The following is a 17,489-nucleotide window of genomic DNA, read 5'->3' on the forward strand; positions in this document are numbered from 1 at the left end:
ATTTTCATATTTCTGATAATAAAGTTTCTTGTAATATTCATTGAGGATTTTTTGGATTTCTGAGGAGTCTGTTGTTATTTCGTCTTTGTCGTTTCTGATTGATGATATTAGAGATTTTGCTCTTTTTTTTCTGATTAGGTTGGCCAGAGGTTTATCTATTTTATTGACCTTTTCAAAAAACCAGCTTTTTGATTTATTGATCTGTTGTATTATTCTTTTGTTTTCAATTTCATTTAATTCTGCTCTAATTTTGGTTATTTCTTTTCTTCTACTGGGTTTGGGGTTGGAATGTTCTTCCTTTTCCAATTGCTTGAGATGTCCCATTAAGTTGTTAACTTCCTCTCTTTCCATTCTCTTGAGGAAGGCTTGCAGTGCTATAAATTTCCCTCTTAGAACTGCCTTTGCGGTGTCCCAGAGGTTCTGATAGTTTGTGTCTTCATTGTTGTTTTGTTCCAAAAAGTTGGCGATTTCTTTCTTAATCTCATCTCTGACCCAGCTATCATTCAGCATAAGGTTATTTAACTTCCATGTTTTTGTATGAGTATGCAGATTCCTGTTGTTACTCAATTCAAGTTTTATTCCATGATTGTCCGAGAAGATGCAAGGAATAATTTCTATCCCTTTAAATTTACTGAGGTTAGACTTGTGACCTAAAATGTGGTCAATTTTGGAGTATGTTCCGTGGGCTGATGAGAAGTACGTGTATTCAGTTTTGTTGGGATGAAATGTTCTGTAGATGTCTGCTAAATCTAAATATTGGATGGTTAGGCTTAAATCTAAGATTTCTTTGCTCAGCTTCTTGCTGGAGGATCGATCCAACACTGCCAAAGGAGTGTTGAAATCTCCGACAGTTATGGAGCTGGAGGAAATCAAGTTACTCATGTCTGTTAGAGTTTCTCTTATAAATTGAGGTGCATTCTGGTTGGGTGCATAGATATTAATAATTGAGATCTCGTCATATTGAGTATTACCCTTAACAAATATGAAGTGACCATTTTTGTCCTTCCTTACTTTTGATGGTTTAAAGCCTACTGTATCTGCAAATAAAATTGCAATACCTTCTTTTTTCTGATTACCATTTGCCTGAAATATGGACGACCATCCTTTCACCCTGAGTCTGTATTTGTCTTTTAAGTTAAGATGTGACTCTTGTATGCAACAAATATCTGGCTTGAGTTTTTGTATCCAGTCAGCTAACCTATGCCTCTTTAGAGGACAGTTTAAGCCATTCACATTGATGGAGAGTATTGATAAGTCTGGTGGAATTTTGGGTATCGAGTTTTTCAAAGGTCCAGTGGACATTTTTAATCCTTTCGCCAGTGTGGAAGTTGGGGTTTGATCCGAAGTTTCTGAGTGAGTTTACTTTTGTGGTATAGGATTGGGTTGGTCATTGTGGAGGATAGGTCTGAGAATATCCTGAAGAGCTGGTTAACTTATGGCAAATTTTTTCAACATATGAATGTCATTGAAGTATTTAATTTCTCCATCATAGATGAAACTCAGTTTAGCTGGATACAAGATCCTGGGTTGAAAGTTATTTTGCTTTAGAAGATTAAAAGTTGATGACCACCCTCTTCTGGCTTGAAAAGTTTCAGCAGAGAGATCTGCAGTTATTCTAATATTCTTTCCTTTGTACATAATAGTTTTCTTTTGCCGGGCTGCTTTGAGAATCTTCTCTTTCATGTTAACTTTAGTGAAGCTAATTATGATATGCCTGGGGGATGACTTATTGGGGTTGAATCGTGCTGGGGTTCTGAAGCTGTCTGCTATCTGAATTTCAGATTCTCTAGGCATGTCTGGAAAATTTTCTTTCATAATTTCATGCAGAAGGGCCTCTGTGCCCTTCGAGGCCACTTCATCATTCTCAGAAATCCCAATAATTCTTATATTGCTTTTTTTTGAATTATCTGAGAGTTCTCTGAGTGAGTGATCTGTTTTTGCTCTCCATTTCTCTTCCTCTTTGAGAGATTGGGAGCGTTCGAAGACTTTATCTTCAATGTCAGAAATCCTTTCTTCTGCTTGCTCCATTCTGTTGCTGAGGGATTCTACTGTATTTTTCATATCTTTGAGGGCTGTAAATTCTTGCTTCAGTGTGTCTAAGTCTTTGGTGGTTTTGTCTTTAAATTCGTTAAATTCTTGAGACAACTTTTGAATTTCTCCTCGAATTCCTAATTCCATTTTATTAATCTTGTCTGCAATCCAAATTCTGAATTCGATTTCTGACATCTCAGCCAGTTGTTTATGAATGGGATGTTCAATCACATCTGCCGTATCTTTTCTTAGGGGGGTTGATCTATTCTGGTTATTCATGTTACCAGAGTTTTTCCGCTGATTCCGCCCCATGGTTATTTTACTTCCTTTGATTTTTCCCCTGGGGCTTTATTAAGGGCCCGTACAGTGTTGTGGACTGAGGAACTGGGGCCCTGTCTTATGTGGTGAGGCTAAGTGGATCTGTCTTGTTTTTAGGTGGTTTCTGTTCGATCCTATTGCAACGTCTACTCTGGCTTGAAGTCTTGGCTGTGTGGAAAAATCAACAGTTAAGTCACCCCGCCCACCGATCTCTGGCACCAGTTGGAAAAGGAGAATCAAACCTTCCTACAACCGCACACCCTGGGCACCGCCTGAAAAGTCCTCAGTCTATTAGCCCAGTTCAAAAGGTCCAAATCAACTGTCTCAATCGGCACCTGTCTCGGGTGGGAGAGTTCAATAGGTCTCTGGGAACTGGATCACAGGGGCCTGGTGACTCCTCTGACACGGCTCATCCCAGTGCAGCGTGGAGTCCAGGAGGAGCCACCCAGGAAACAGAGCTGTCTGGGAAGGTTGACGTCTCCTTCCCCACTTTGCCCCTCCGTCGGACCCAGTCACTGGTATCTCTGCAGATTGCTAACCCAGTTGCCTGCAGTGAACAGACACTCCAGGGGTTTGCACCTGCCTGAATCGCAAGGAAGTCTGCCCAGGCCCCCGCAGTCTGCCGCTATCTAGCAGGAGGAGATGGGGCCTGACTTCTTTGAGTGTTTGATGCAGGTGATGGGAAGGAGGTGTTCACTCAGGCTTAGCCCCGTCCCTGATGGATGCTGCTAACAGAACAGAACAGAACAGACAACTTTGCGGGGTTCTGTCTCTGTTCCTGCCAAAATCGCCTACAGAAGACGGGCTGTTCTGAGTTCAAACGTCTTTGCTGCTGGAGGTTTGTGTCCGATCACCTCTCTGGGTTGGCCCCGCCCTGGAAGCTTCCCGGGTTGGTGGGCAGTGTCAGGAAATCCCCTGCTCACCGGTGGCCTCCTCTGGTTGCCCTGCGAGACAGGGGGTGTGGCCTCAGAATATCCAGAAGTGAGCCGTTCTTTTGTTTGCATCCTTGTGATCACAGTTTGCCTCAGCGATGTTGATGTGCGTTCTTCAACCTTCTCTCTTGGTGTGGCTCAAGTCCACCAGGATACTTACTGAATTCCTGTCCCTTAACTCTCCTTCTGGACGGGAGCCTCTGTTGAAAGCTGGCTTCAGTCCGCCATCTTGTCTCTCCCCCCCGCTTGTATTCATTCTTGTGCTAGTCTAATATTTATAAATGGAGTTTTATTTTATTTTATTTATTTTTATTTTTTTGAGACAGAGTCTCAAGCTGTCACCCTGGGTAGAGTGCTGTGGCATCACAGTTCACAGCAACCTCCAACTCTTAAGCTTAAGCGATTCTCTTGCCTCAACCTCCCGAGTAGCTGGAACTACAGGCACCTGCCACAACGCCCAGCTATTTGTTTGTTGTTGTGTTTTTGTTTGTTTATTTGTTTTGGTTGTAGTTATCATCATTGTTGTTTGGCAGGCCCAGGATGGATTTGAACCTGCCAGCTTTGGTGAATGTGGCTGGTGCCCTCGCTGCTTGAGCTACAGGCGCCAAGCCTATAAATGGAGTTTTGAAAGGCAGTTTAAAAAGTTATACCTCCCCCCTTTTTTTCTGCTATTTAAAATATCCTTCCTTTACCTAACCAAAATTCCTCCTCCTGAAATGGCTTTGTTTTGTGTGATTCCATGTAGAAGTCAAAGCAAGCAGCTAACATAAACAGAACCCTTCATTATATGGCAGAAACTCTTGTGTCTTGTGTTAACTTATTCAATCTTCGTCATAAAGTTCTGAGACGCTATCTTGATTTTACACATGGGGAAACTAAGGCACAGAGAAGTTAAGTGACTTGGCGATTATTACTTAGCTTGTAAGATGGACAGATAAGCTGCTACTTCTGCAGGCCATCCTTTTAATCAGTAAGTCCTTCCAGCAGAAAAGGGGCAATTGCTGGGATCCTGCCTTGGGGGTAAGGTCCTTTAAGACCTATGGAACTAGAAGTGATCAACTGAAGAAAAATAAAGTTAAAAGTAGCAAGAGAAAAAGAAACAGGACATGCAGAATAGAGTTTTCAAAGATGGGAATACAGGTGACCATTGCTAGCTTTATGGGGTTCCAGTGAGTGGCCCTGAGTGTTTGCTCTACCCAGCTTTTATTGAAGACTATTTTCTCATTTAGCCAAGAGGATAAGCTGAGGAAGAGAATAAAACTTCAGTAGTTTCTCTGAGTAAGCATGTTAGTTCTTTTTTTTTTTTTTTATCTATAATCATTAACTATAAGGGTCCGGGCAACTTTGAGAAATCTGAAACCTGAGCCTGTGTGGGGGCAGCCTCCTGTCTGTGGCCACGCACACAGGTTCCTTGGGGGAGGTTGGAGCCCTCAAGTTCTCTGGGGAGCAGGAGCAACGGTGTCAGGAGTTGTGAAGAGAAAAATTTTCTTCTGCTCTCCACCAGATGGTTTCCCTCTGTGATTAGGGTATAAACTCTCCTGTCCATATTTCAGGGCTGGAGCTGTTCCCTTGATCTCTGCCCTCATCATAAAGCAAATTCCCACAATGGACAGTGTCTTATTTTAAGGTGTGCTCCCAAAGATGCGCTAGGTCTTATTTTCAGGCGACGTCTTATCTTTCCTGTAAGATAAAACACTGTGCAGGGGACAGCCTGGTTAATGTTCCTTCCCAGGCCTTGCACTTACTTCTGTTATGGCCATTGTCCTTCACAATGTTTACAGATCACATCAGGGGTGTTTGCAAGCTGTATCCCTTACAGGCCAGGCTCTACTAAAAGTGGGAACTGCTCAGACAAGTAATTTAGCTGCTAGTTTAAAAGTAAGCTAGATAAACTGTTTTTATTCCCCCTTGCTCAGCTTATGTCTGTCTTCCCCCTTTTTTGGAGGTGTTTTCCCTTGCCAAGAATGGGGTCTGCAGGCAGTTTTTGTTCATCTTTCTATTCCTAACACCTTTCCCAGTGTCACAAACTTGTGGCCATTTATCAAACATTTGTAAAATAAAACACTTATTAAGCATTAAAACAGTCATATCTGTTTGTTTCTGTTCTTTTCACTGTAGCCAGACTCACATCTTGTCATTTCTTATCTGGGTAAAACCATCAAATTAATTTCCTCATTTAACTTTCAACTGATACCCGTTTCAAGTATGGTTTTAAACTTTTCATTTCATTCCTTTGCTCAAAACCTACCATGAATCCCCTTTACTTCTGAACTCTTCTTTGTGTCTGGCATTCCAGGGTCTCTGTTGTTGGTTCTGGCACCTGTCTTACTTAGCTTGTCTCCCAGAGCCCTGTGCTCTTCAGTGTTGTCGTGCTATGCCCTGTGATTTAACACCTACCCCCACCCACAGACTGTGAATGGGCTTCCCTTGCTGTTGTGAGCTGTTGTGATTCTCACCCCATCTCGTCCTGTTGATGATTAAGGTGCCCATCCAATGTTACCTCTTTAAAAAGTACAAGTTCTCCACTCGTTTCACTTGACTACATTTCCTCCTTCTTTTGGACTCAAATAATATTTTACTACACTTTGCTTTATATTAAATACTTTTGTGTTTTTCTTCTTATTGAGATCAAGGGTTACATCTTACTCATTTTTGTTGAGAACTACCCTGTTTCCTCAAAAATAAGACAGCGTCTTATTTTAAGGTGTGCTCCCAAAGATGCGCTAGGTCTTATTTTCAGGGGATGTCTTATCTTTCCTGTAAGTAGGTCTTATTTTCGGAGGATGTCTTATTTTCGGAGGATGTCTTATTTTGGGGGAAACAGGGTAGCAGTAGAACACATAAGAAAATCCACACATGTGCTGTCAGATTGTCCCCAAATACATACTCAACACTTCTCTTATTTATGAGGCTGATGTTAAGAAAATTTTCTATCACAGAATCATTAAACTCTAGAGCACAAAAGGACTCTTGCAACGATTTTGTTTATCTGCCATATTTAACCAATAAAAAATACCAAGGCATGGAAAGGTTAAGAGACGTTCTAAATCTGAATGCTCCGTCTTCATGGCACCTACGTTCAACCTTGTGCCCTTTCCTCTGTATAATGTTGCCTCTGAAAGATGGAGAAATTTCATAACAGCAGTTCTCAACCTGTGGGTCATGACCCCTTTTTAACAATGAAAATTCATTGCGGCATTAGGAAGGTTGAGAACCACGGTTTCATAACAGTGCAGAAGACTTTGAAAGTTTCTAGATGGTATCAGACTATCTTTTCAGAGACCCTTCAATGATCTGTCCAGCAGAAGAAAGACTAAAAAGGGTGATAAGTGTAGTAAGGTGCCTTTGTTGTAATTGTGGTCTGACGTAATTAATCGGGCTACTCGCTTTTATGTATATAGAGACCAGTTATAAAAAATTTCTTCCTATGATGAATCTGTTTATACTTTAACTTTTTTTGAGATCTGCTGTGTATTAGTTGACAAGCTCCCCCTCCTAATGGCAAACAGACAAAGTAAAAACTTTTACTCAAAGTAAAAACTGTTGGATATATCAGATAGGAATTGATATCATATTATTTCCAATTTTATGGATAAAGAATACCAAAGGTAGCAACTCAATCAATATTGGGGTTTGACTTTAGCCAGGACAGCAGCCAGGAGGGACCCAGCTCTTACATGGTGGATACCAGGGCATTCTGCTTCCTCAGGAGAGGGTAACTGTAACCTCTTGCTGTGACTCTACAACATCCAAGGGATAATTTCATTAGCAGCAGGAGACTGCAAGGGACAGGTGCTAATAATTCTGAAATCAGTGCTGCTGAACCAGCCATCACACCAACGAGCCATGGCCTGGTACAGGTTGGTTTCCCCCATTCACGTTCAGGTGATGGAAATGTCAGGCTTTAACCTGTCCAGTTAAAGAATCCGTTTAAGGGTAATCCGTTTACTTTTTCAAATGAGATGTTGATGCCCATAGAAGCAAGTACTTCCCTTTTGAGGAGTTATAGTAATGACATGGAATGACAATGAGAACGGCTTCTCCTGAAGAATGCAGGCTGTGACTTTCTTAAAATGGTGGCAAAACATGTACCTACATTCATATGTGGGGAAAGAATGGCTGCAGTGGGAATATTGCAAGGAAATTTGTTTTTATACCTTGCCATATACTTCAACACATGTTTATTCCAAGGTGCATTTTGTCACCTACGTGTAGTTACAGTCCAAACTGTGATGTGTGAGGTGTCCCCACAATCTGGCCCACCTATCAGATACCCCGTTGCTCCTTCCCTGCACACCTCACCTGTGTTAGCCAACACCGGCTTCTCTCCGTGTTTACAACGTGCTGATTCAGCAAAATGCAAATCAACAAACATTTGTTAAATGTCCACCATATGCCTGGAATTTTTCTAGGAATTACAGAAGAAAGGAGGAAGAGAAGGTATTGATTGCTTCCATCCTTAATCAATTAGAAAGGTAATAGAAAGATAAGCAAGCAATAAATTAATGTGAAATGAAGTAGAGTGAGCAATGGAAAGAACAAAATGTTGAAAAGTATATTGGGGTTATATGCAGACATCAAAAAAGTTCATTTAACTGTATGTGAGTATTTTTAATATAATAGAGGTCCCTAAAAGATTTTGAATAGGGAATTAATGATTAGAACATGAGGTGGGCATTATGAAAGATAAACTAGACAGATACTAAAATTAGGGAAGCTACACTTTTAAGTAAGTTTTAATGGCAGTTCGTGTCAGGTATGGTAATGGCCTAAAAAGTAATCATGGACAGGAGAAGTGAGATAAAGGGAATGATTCCAATGACATTGAAGTGAGAATTCTGCTATACTGCCGTGGGTAGACATGTGACTTCCAAAAACAGGTGTGTGTCTTGGCTCTGCCGTTTACTAGCTTTGTCACCTTAAATGAATTAATGAACTGATATATGCATCAGAATCCTTAATTATAAACTGGAGGTTACCTTTTCACCCAAGTCAGAAGTGTGTTTTTTACTTCATATCAAATGGCATAGAGTAAGCACTCAATAAATGTTTAATATTATTGTAGATGAGATTTGAGGGAGAGGATTGAAGAATTTGATCAGAATACCCTCCTCTCCATTTTTAAAAAAAGTATCTTTCCACTTGCCTCTCTGCTTGTGGAAATCTGCTCATCTCCATCCCACTTCCACTCTGAAGAATTTCTTGGATAGTCCTGAGCACAATGATCTCTCTTTCCTGCCTCTGAGTTCCTAAAATACTGATTGTTCTCATCATTAGACACTATACCTTGTGCTGTTAAACATATTCCTTTGATAAAAATTTTTAAATTAATATGTCAATTCCTGTTTCTCCACATTCTAACTAATAGTAATGCAGATTAACTACAGGAAGTGATTTTGCTTACGCTTATTTCTTGGTGCTAGAATCCACTAGGTCCTCAGCTCAAGGTCTTTAAAAGGACAATAAAATAAATTCAAAATACTTCTGTACAGGGTGGTGATAAAGACCGGGGACCAGAGGAAAAGCAGAAGAGCTCCAACCTGGGGACGAGTGAGCCCCAGCTCCAACTAGGCCAGGAACAAAGCAAGAAGTAGCCAACTCCAAGTACCGTTTTATGACAACCCACAACAAACACCTGAATTTGATTCAACTTTGTAGGGCAAAGATACCCCTTTCAACAGTAGCTAATGTCGTTTCCCAATTTATTATTTTCTCTCAAAGTGCCTTACAGTTATTTTGTCTGGAATGAAAAACAGTCTTACTTTAAGAAATCTCTAATTTCTTTGAAAAATGGCAGATGCTAAGCTGCTTTTGCAGCAGAACTAGAGAAAAATTAAAAACTGGATGAATTAATTTCTTCTTATTCTCTTGAGTTGGTTTATTTGGCCTCGTATTAGTAGAACTACATATGTAATTTTACAAAACAGCATATAGAATATGTTGAGAGTATAAAAGTGTTTGTGGGCTATCAGGGCATCAGAGGGATTTTGCTTTGAAACATGCACTTTTAATGTAGATCCATACCATGGAGTAGAATATCTCAAAAGGATATTGCATCTTTCTGCTGTTAATAACTTTATGATCTTTTACAAAAGATCTAGATCCTTCTTCTAAAGCTCTAAACCTTCTATTTTCTTCTGTCAATCTCATCAAATATATTGATTTCCTGTCCTGTGAGAGGTATTAATATTCCCATACAAGAAAAATATGCAAAGAAAATGTGATTGACATTTTCTTGTTCAGTCTGAGTTGTAAGTGTAAAAAATCTACAAAATATCGGGTAGCGCCTGTGGCTCAGTCAGTAAGGAGCCTGCCCCATATACTGAGGGTGGCGGGTTCAGGCCCGGCCCCGGCCAATACTGCAACCCAAAATAGCCAGGTGTTGTGGCGGGCGCCTGTAGTCCTAGCTACTCGGGAGGCTGAGGCAAGAGAATCGCTTACGCCCAGGAGTTGGAGGTTGCTGTGAGCTGTGTGAGGCCATGGCACTCTACCGAGGGCCATAAAGTGAGACTCTGTCTCTACAAAAAAAAAAAAAAATCTACAAAATATCAAAATGGTGATAGGCAAAAAATGAGAAGGGATATGCTGCTGCTGACTAATGCTAGCCTAACAAATTTTTTTTTTTTTTTTTTTCATTGTTGGGGATTCATTGAGGGTACAAGACACCAGGTTACACTGATTGCATTTGTGGCCTAACAAATTTTAAGTATGTTTTCTACAAAGACGTTCAAATGCTTTATAACATAGTCTTATTTTAGTTGTGGCAATGTACTGTGTGAAATTATATGTGTATATAATTTATATATCCTTTATGTATATTTAGTGTATTTGTATTATATATATATATATGTCTATGTACATAGTCACATATTTCATATCTCTGACATCTTAATAAAAGTGATTATGTGTGACTTCCAAGTAATATAAAGATGAAATTGTTTGCCTGACACTTCATCTCCTCCTTCCGGTGTACAAAATGGAATGTGGACTAGTCTGGGCCACCCAACCTCAACCAAGAGAAGACCCTAGGGAATGGAAGAGCAGCAAGATGTCTATAGGAAAGAGCTTCCCCACAAGCCTAGAAATGGTCATTCTGAGACCATCATCCAAGAAAGAAATGAAATTCTGCTTTGAACCATTGAATTTAAAGGTCTTTGGTTAATTTATACCCAAAATAATATATTTGCCATCTTGACTTATTTATTTCTACATTCTTCCCCTTTCACTCCTTTTCCCTCAAAGCTTTTTTTCATATATACCTCCCAACATAAACCATAATATTTTTAAAAACCTAGTCAAAAAAAATTCCTAATTGGAAAGGAAAATTCACAGAGAAATTTACAGGTTAGTTTTTATTACTGACATGGATCATTCGAAAACCATTACAATGTCACTCACTTTTCTCAAACTTTATTTTCAGATGTGAATTTGATAATTTCATCTTGACTTATTAATCATAATGAGGACCGAGATAATATAGTGGGGGACTTGGTGAGGTGGGACTTAATTTAAGGGGAAAGGGAAAAGAAGCAGAGTGACATTTGAAAAGTGCAAGCTATTCTACCTGTGCTGGTGAAGACAGGAAGGCTCCTTGGATCAGAGAGACTGATCTGAGAAAAACATTCTGATCACTGTTACAAATTAAGTCAAAATGATTCCTTTATTGTTTGGAGGAAAATATAATTGAAATTCTTTTGGCTTGGGTAATGCATGCCACCACTCTTTCCTACTCCTTGGTAGGTTTAAAAATTTCAGGGATAGACTTGGTGCCCATAGCCTACCCTGTTTTCCCGAAAATAAGACATCCTCTGAAAATAAGACCTACTTCCAAGAAAGATAAGACGTCCCCTGAAAATAAGACCTAGTGCGTCTTTGGGAGCACACCTTAAAATAGGACACTGTCTTACTTTTGGGGAAACAGGGTAGTAGTTAGGGTGCCAGCCACATACACTGAGGCTGGTGGGTTCAAATCCGGCCCAGGCCAGCTAAACAGTAATGACAACTGCAACAACAACAACAAAATAGATGGGCATTGTAATGGATGCCAATAGTCCCAGCTAAAATAATAAAAAAAATAAACAAATTAAAAATTTTGGGGATAAGTTAGTAGATGTAGGAACCAAGTAGCCTTCTGGGAGTGAGTATGAAAGCAGGATTTCGCTTAAGGATTAGAATGTCTCTGGGCGGCACCTGTGGCTCAAAGGAGTAGGGTGCCGGCCCCATATACCAGAGGTGGTGGGTTCAAACCCAGCCCTGGCCAAAAACTGAAAAAAAAAAAAAAGTAAGAATGTCTCTAATGAGCCTACTTGGCCCAGACTGAGAAAGACATCTCCACATCTTCCCTGACCGCTTTCATCTTTATCTCACACTTCTGTTTTTAAGAGATGACCATTTTCTTAATTTTTAAAAACTCATGTTGATCCATTTTTTTTATAATTTTTCTCCGCTCAGCTCTGTGATATTAGTCTTAATGAGAGTTCATCTGTCAATTTTTTGTTGTTCTCCCACCTCTTTTGTCTTTAATTGTTAACATATTTGGACTAAAATGTTTACATATTTCAATTAGAATTGAGAATATCCTCTATTTAGCAAAATTTTCTCTGTTCTTACTGAGACCCGCAGCATCTGCCGGCAGTGTAATAGTTTCTGAACTAAAAGTATTGTCTGCAGAGCAAAGTCAGTTGTCAGCAATTTAAATTTTTCTTCAAAATTGCAGGCAGTATTATTTTAAGGAAAGACAAAATAGAAAAATATGTTCTTCACAAAAATGTCAATGTCACAGGGTTTAGAGACAGTTACAGGCTAAGAAAATGACTAAGAATGTGACTATGAACCAAGAATAATTATCCTGTTGATTTTTTAATGTTCAGTTAATTCCTACAAAGACTTTAGTTTTTATTTTGCTTTAAGGTATATAGATATATTGTTTTAATGTTTTTACCAAGAATTTTATTTTTGAAAAGTCACCAATTAGAAATTATTTCACTGGACAGCCAATGATATAATGAAACCAAATTGTAAGTCAATATATGTATTTTAAAGAAATTACATAATTTCGACTGCCCCACGCTCTATTTAATTCTCAAAAATATCCTGATTTGAGATTCTTATGATACAGTCATACTCCCTAGAAGTTCTGTGTGTGAGGGAATTGGACTCTGCACAACACCTGTACAGAGGGAGTGACAGGTGAGGGCTGGACTGGGCGGATGTAAGACTGACTTGGGAGCTCTTCTTCAGCCACTCATTCTAAACCTGATGGGCCTGCTGTATCTGTTTGCATGCAAATGAAAAGAGCTCTGTCAATTAAAAGGCATCCTATTGAAAAGCAAGGGCTTCCTGTGTCAAGGAGCAAACTGGTTGAGTGCAAGCCTGGCAGTAAATAGACTGTTTTCTTTCTCCCTCCCAACAGCTCCTTATCTCTCTGTGCTGTGCACAGAGAAGCTGCCACAGCTTGGTAGGGTCACCAGTTTCTGTCATAGGAGAGTTGCCTCTCTTCGTGGGTGAGTTCTTTCTCAGGATGTTTTTTTTTTTTTTTGTAGAGACAGAGTCTCACTTTATGGCCCTCGGTAGAGTGCCGTGGCCTCACACAGCTCACAGCAACCTCCAACTCCTGGGCTTAGGCGATTCTCCTGCCTCAGCCTCCCCAGCAGCTGGGACTACAGGCACCCGCCACAACGCCCGGCTATTTTTTGGTTGCAGTTTGGCCGGGGCTGGGTTTGAACCCGCCACCCTCAGCATATGGGGCTGGCGCCCTACCCGCTGAGCCACAGGCGCCGCCTCAGGGTGTTCTTTGGTTCTTCCTGTAGGAAATACTGTTGGGACTGAGCCGTGTCTTTTTTGGATAGAGTTTATTTTAAAGTAGAGGCCCCTCTCCCACCACATATGCAAATGAGGTGGTGATTAAAAAAGGGGGTAAAAAAATACTTTGTGTACATTTAAGAGATTTGACCAAGAAATTATGGAAAACTGCGCTGTTATTATTATACTGCCTTAAAAAAATGTATATTCCACATTGTTCCCAAATAAAACATGATGACTATGGTCACATGGTCACCAGTTCATTTTAGGTGTCCCAAGCTCTGGAAGGATCTTGTTTAGTAGTGTTTGATGTTCCTAAAATTTCCCAAATCATTGGAAAGATTGTTCATTAACTCTAGAAAAGCCAGCATGGATGAAATGAACAGGACGCTCTTCCCAGGCTCTCTGGATAGGGTGCTGCCTCATGCTTGTTCCATGTGAGTGGTGTCCTGGTTCCCAAAGGCTTCAGTTCATTCTGCCTACACTTAATAAAAGCAGTGAGATAGGGAAGCTTTTCACGCAAACACAGAAGCAAGGAGATGTGAACTTATCATTGACTCGTTATAAGGACACTTGATAGAGTGTCCAGGGGGAACTTGTCATCTTTAATAAGCAGATCGCAAACTGGGTCTCTTTTCCTCCATTTCTAGATATTCTGAAAGAATCTCAACGTAACAATCCCTGAAAAGCTAGTTTCCTTCATTTTTTCTCCTAGTAATTTGCACATTTCTCTTGTTTATATCCCCTTTGAAATCAATTAGCAGATATTACTTGTATGTCCACTTCTTCAGAGTCAACCCATTAGTAAAAACAGAGGTTTCCATGAGGAATCCGTTTTCGTTCTTGCTTTATGAACCTCTGGCAAGCCCCTTTCCAACTAGCTATGTGACATTTCACTCTCATAAAACGAGATGTAATGGGATTATATTCACAGCCAAAGTTTAGGCAATTAAGGGAACACTGGTTTCTGTTACGGAATCACTGAATACTTAAATGTTTACACTAAGTGTAAACATTTTGTCTGGGCAACATAGAGATGACTTAACTTTGGGCCTTTCTATAGTTATTTCCTTATTTATCTTAAAACAAGACAAGGAACTATGTTGGGTTATTTTGCTAGGGCTGAGATAACAAAATGCCACAGATTGTGCGGCTGAAACAACAGAAATATATTGGCTTGCAGGTGAGATGCTGGAAGTGTGAGACCGCGGTGCTCCAGAGCAGGTTTTCTAAGGCATCTCTCCCTGGCTTGCAGAAGGCCCTCTTCTCCCTGTATTTTCACATGGCTCCGTATATCTGTGTCCTAACCACCTCTTATAAGGCCACCATTAGTAGCAGATTTGGGTCCATTTTATTGGCTTCATTTTTAATTAAAGCCCTCACTAAGGGCCCTGTGTCTAAATAGTCACATTCTGAGATACTAGGCTTAGAACTTCAACACATGAGTTTTGGGAGGGACATAATTCGGTGCATAACAGAAGCCATGCCTATTCATTTTCCAATAACAGTACTTTAAATGACATTGTCTATCTTTCTTATACTTCAAAAGAAACAGAACATGTTTAATACCACAGGGCAACTACATAGGTAAAGCTGGTTGGCATTTTAATTTTCTCACCAGAAGTCTTGTTTTCATGTGCAAGTGCCAAAGGTTCTGGGAGATTTTATCATTATAACTCTCCTTATAAAAGCAGCTGTTCAATGAACACAGCATGTTTTGCTACCCCATCAAGAAACAGAGGAAGATTATGCCGTGATCAAGTTTTATATGGCTGTAGTCAATGCTTTCTGATTGTCTGAGCCCCACTGATTGATGTAATAGTTCTGCTCTGGGGCAGTTACTCATCCCTGGTATTTGTCCAACTCAAACCTCCATGTTATTGATGTAAATGATGCCTCATATGCCTTCCTTACAGATCAATCCAAGTTGACAGAACTGTGTAAGAGACACGTGTGCTCCCAATTGGGATTACAGTCACAGTATTTATTGTTATCAACTTTCATGTTACTTCAATGGCAAATTGGGAGCTTTGGAGGATAAGATACGATTGGGAGAATCTATTTGCTGCTCTGAAGGTGGCATCTCAGCATCTCAGAAGACCATGTGTCTGGGCAGAGGTCAGAATACAAAGCAGTCACAGAAACCGATGATTCGTTTTTGAAAAATGAAAGCATCTCTACACCATGGGGAAAGTCTTAAACTAGAGCCATCAGATATACTCAGAACTTGGAGAATGTTCTCATGTATAACAAGTTCTGCATTTTTAGCTTTGGCCAAGGATGTTTTCTTCTGTGTAGTAAAACATGAGCTTTATGTGTTGTTTACACATCTGGTTATTAGAAGGTCAAAAAGCTACATGTGATTTCTGATTTGAAAATGATGGAATCAAGACTATGGCGTTCCTTTCTTCTTTTATAAGAAATCACCCAGAAGCTAAAGAATAAGGAGGAAAAGGTAACATAAAGTTGATGTCTGCTAGAACTGGGAAACACATGAAACCTCTAAACAACAAAAACAATGCTTGTTTTCTACGGCTAATTCAACTCAAACATCCTACCATAAAAGTAACTGTGCACAAAGATTCAGTTTTACTTCGAAGAAGATAGAACAATCTCAAAAGAAAATTCTATTTTCTTGACGTGTTTCTAAAACATTCCACTCGATGGCATTTTTCTTTTGCTACATAAAGGGTGTCTGCATTCTGTATCAGAAATACATGGGCTAAGTTTCCATATGTCCAAAGAAATCACCACTATATTCTAGTTCCATAACTTTGCCCCCGTGTAACCCCATGGATATAAAATTATGTATGAGAAACATCAAGATAATTATTCTATGTAGGGAAACTAGTGCTCTCTTTTGCCCTGTATTCTTTTTTTTTTTTTTTTTCCAGAAACTTAACAGAAACCTTTATTTGCCTGTTCTGAAAATAAAGCTGGCTGAGTTTGCTTTTTGGTGATTAGTCAGAGAGACCAAATCCCATATCCTCGTCCGACTCTTCCGACTCTTCTTTGGCTTCAACCTTGGCTGGGGCTGCAGTGGCAGCAGGAGCAGCAGTGGTGGTGGCAGCCACAGGGGCAGCAGCCACAAAGGCAGATGGATCAGCCAAGAACGCCTTGACCTTTTCAGCAAGTGGGAAGCAATAATCAGTCTCCACAGACAAAGCCAGGACTCTCTTGTAACCATTGATGATAGAATGGGGTACTGATGCAACAGTTGGGTAAACAATCCGCAGACAAACACTGGCAACGCTGCGGACACCCTCCAGGAAGCGAGAATGCAGAGTTTCTTCTGTAATGTCAAGCACTTCAGGGTTGTAGATGCTACCATTGTCAAACACCTGCTGAGTGACCAGCCCAAAGGAGAAGGGGGAGATATTCAGCATGTTCAGGAGTGTGGCTTCACTGGCTCCCACTTTGTCTCCAGTCTTAATCAGCTGCACATCGCTCAAGATTTCAATGGTGCCCCTGGAGATTTTAGTAGTGATACCTAAAGCCTGGAAGAAGGAGGTCTTCTCTGGCCCCAGACCACTGTGCTGCAGCTGGCACCTTATTGGCCAGCAGCATGTCCCTGATCTCAGTGAGGTCCTCCTTGGTGAACACAAAGCCCACATTTCCCCGGATATGAGGCAACAGTTTCTCCAGAGTTGGGTTATTTTCCAGATGCCCTCGGATGGCCTTGCGCACCCTGGTGTTCTTGCCCATCAGCACCACAGCCTTCCCTCGAAGAGACATACGGATCTGCTGCATCTGCTTGGAGCCCACGTTGTCTGCTCCCACAATGAAGCATTTTGGATAATCATCCAAAAGTTATATGATCTTAAGGAAGTAGTTGGACTTCCAGGTTGCCCTGTCTTCCCTGGGCATCACGGTGGTGCGTCAGGGATTGCCACGCGGGGTTTAAAGATGATGTGACTCACTCGAGGATGCCCAGCGAGAAATAAAAGCTGCCCTATATATTTTAAAAAGATTGTTTGTTTGTTTTTTTAAGAAGAAAACCTCATTAATGTATGCTCACAAAACAATTTCAGTCATTTTCTCAGCTGAAGACTAAATTGTTGTGCATTATAGCATGCATGGCTATGATAAGTAGATTACTATAGATTATTCCGAGAGGAGGGAGAGGGAAGATTGCACTAACATTCACTTCTCTGGTATTTGCAGGCTGTAAATTTCTTTAAATGATAGATGCAAAGATGGAAGACAGATGGAGAGAGGGAAAGACAGAATCAGATACTGGATGAGTTAGTACTTCTGCCTGCGCTCTAGGGCTGCCTTCTTACCATGGGGCTAGCCAGCACCCACATCCCCATATCCCCCTCCCCCTGAAATGTACCGATTTATATGAAAATTAAGATTACAAATTAAAGCCTGGCTATCCTGGAGTTTTCCAGTTCATCAGCCATC

At 40.5% G+C, this 17,489-nt stretch overlaps 1 pseudogene across 1 annotated transcript; it reads right to left on the reverse strand.

The window, feature by feature from the left end:
• Positions 1-15,987: 15,987 nt before the first annotated feature.
• On the reverse strand, positions 15,988-17,002 carry LOC128588154 (60S acidic ribosomal protein P0-like; annotated as a pseudogene). The gene has a single exon (XR_008380723.1). The product of XR_008380723.1 is annotated as a 60S acidic ribosomal protein P0-like (transcript).
• Between the last annotated feature and the right edge of the window lie 487 nt (positions 17,003-17,489).

This window comes from Nycticebus coucang, chromosome 1 (genome assembly GCF_027406575.1).
Source record: "Nycticebus coucang isolate mNycCou1 chromosome 1, mNycCou1.pri, whole genome shotgun sequence".
NCBI lineage: Eukaryota > Metazoa > Chordata > Mammalia > Primates > Lorisidae > Nycticebus > Nycticebus coucang.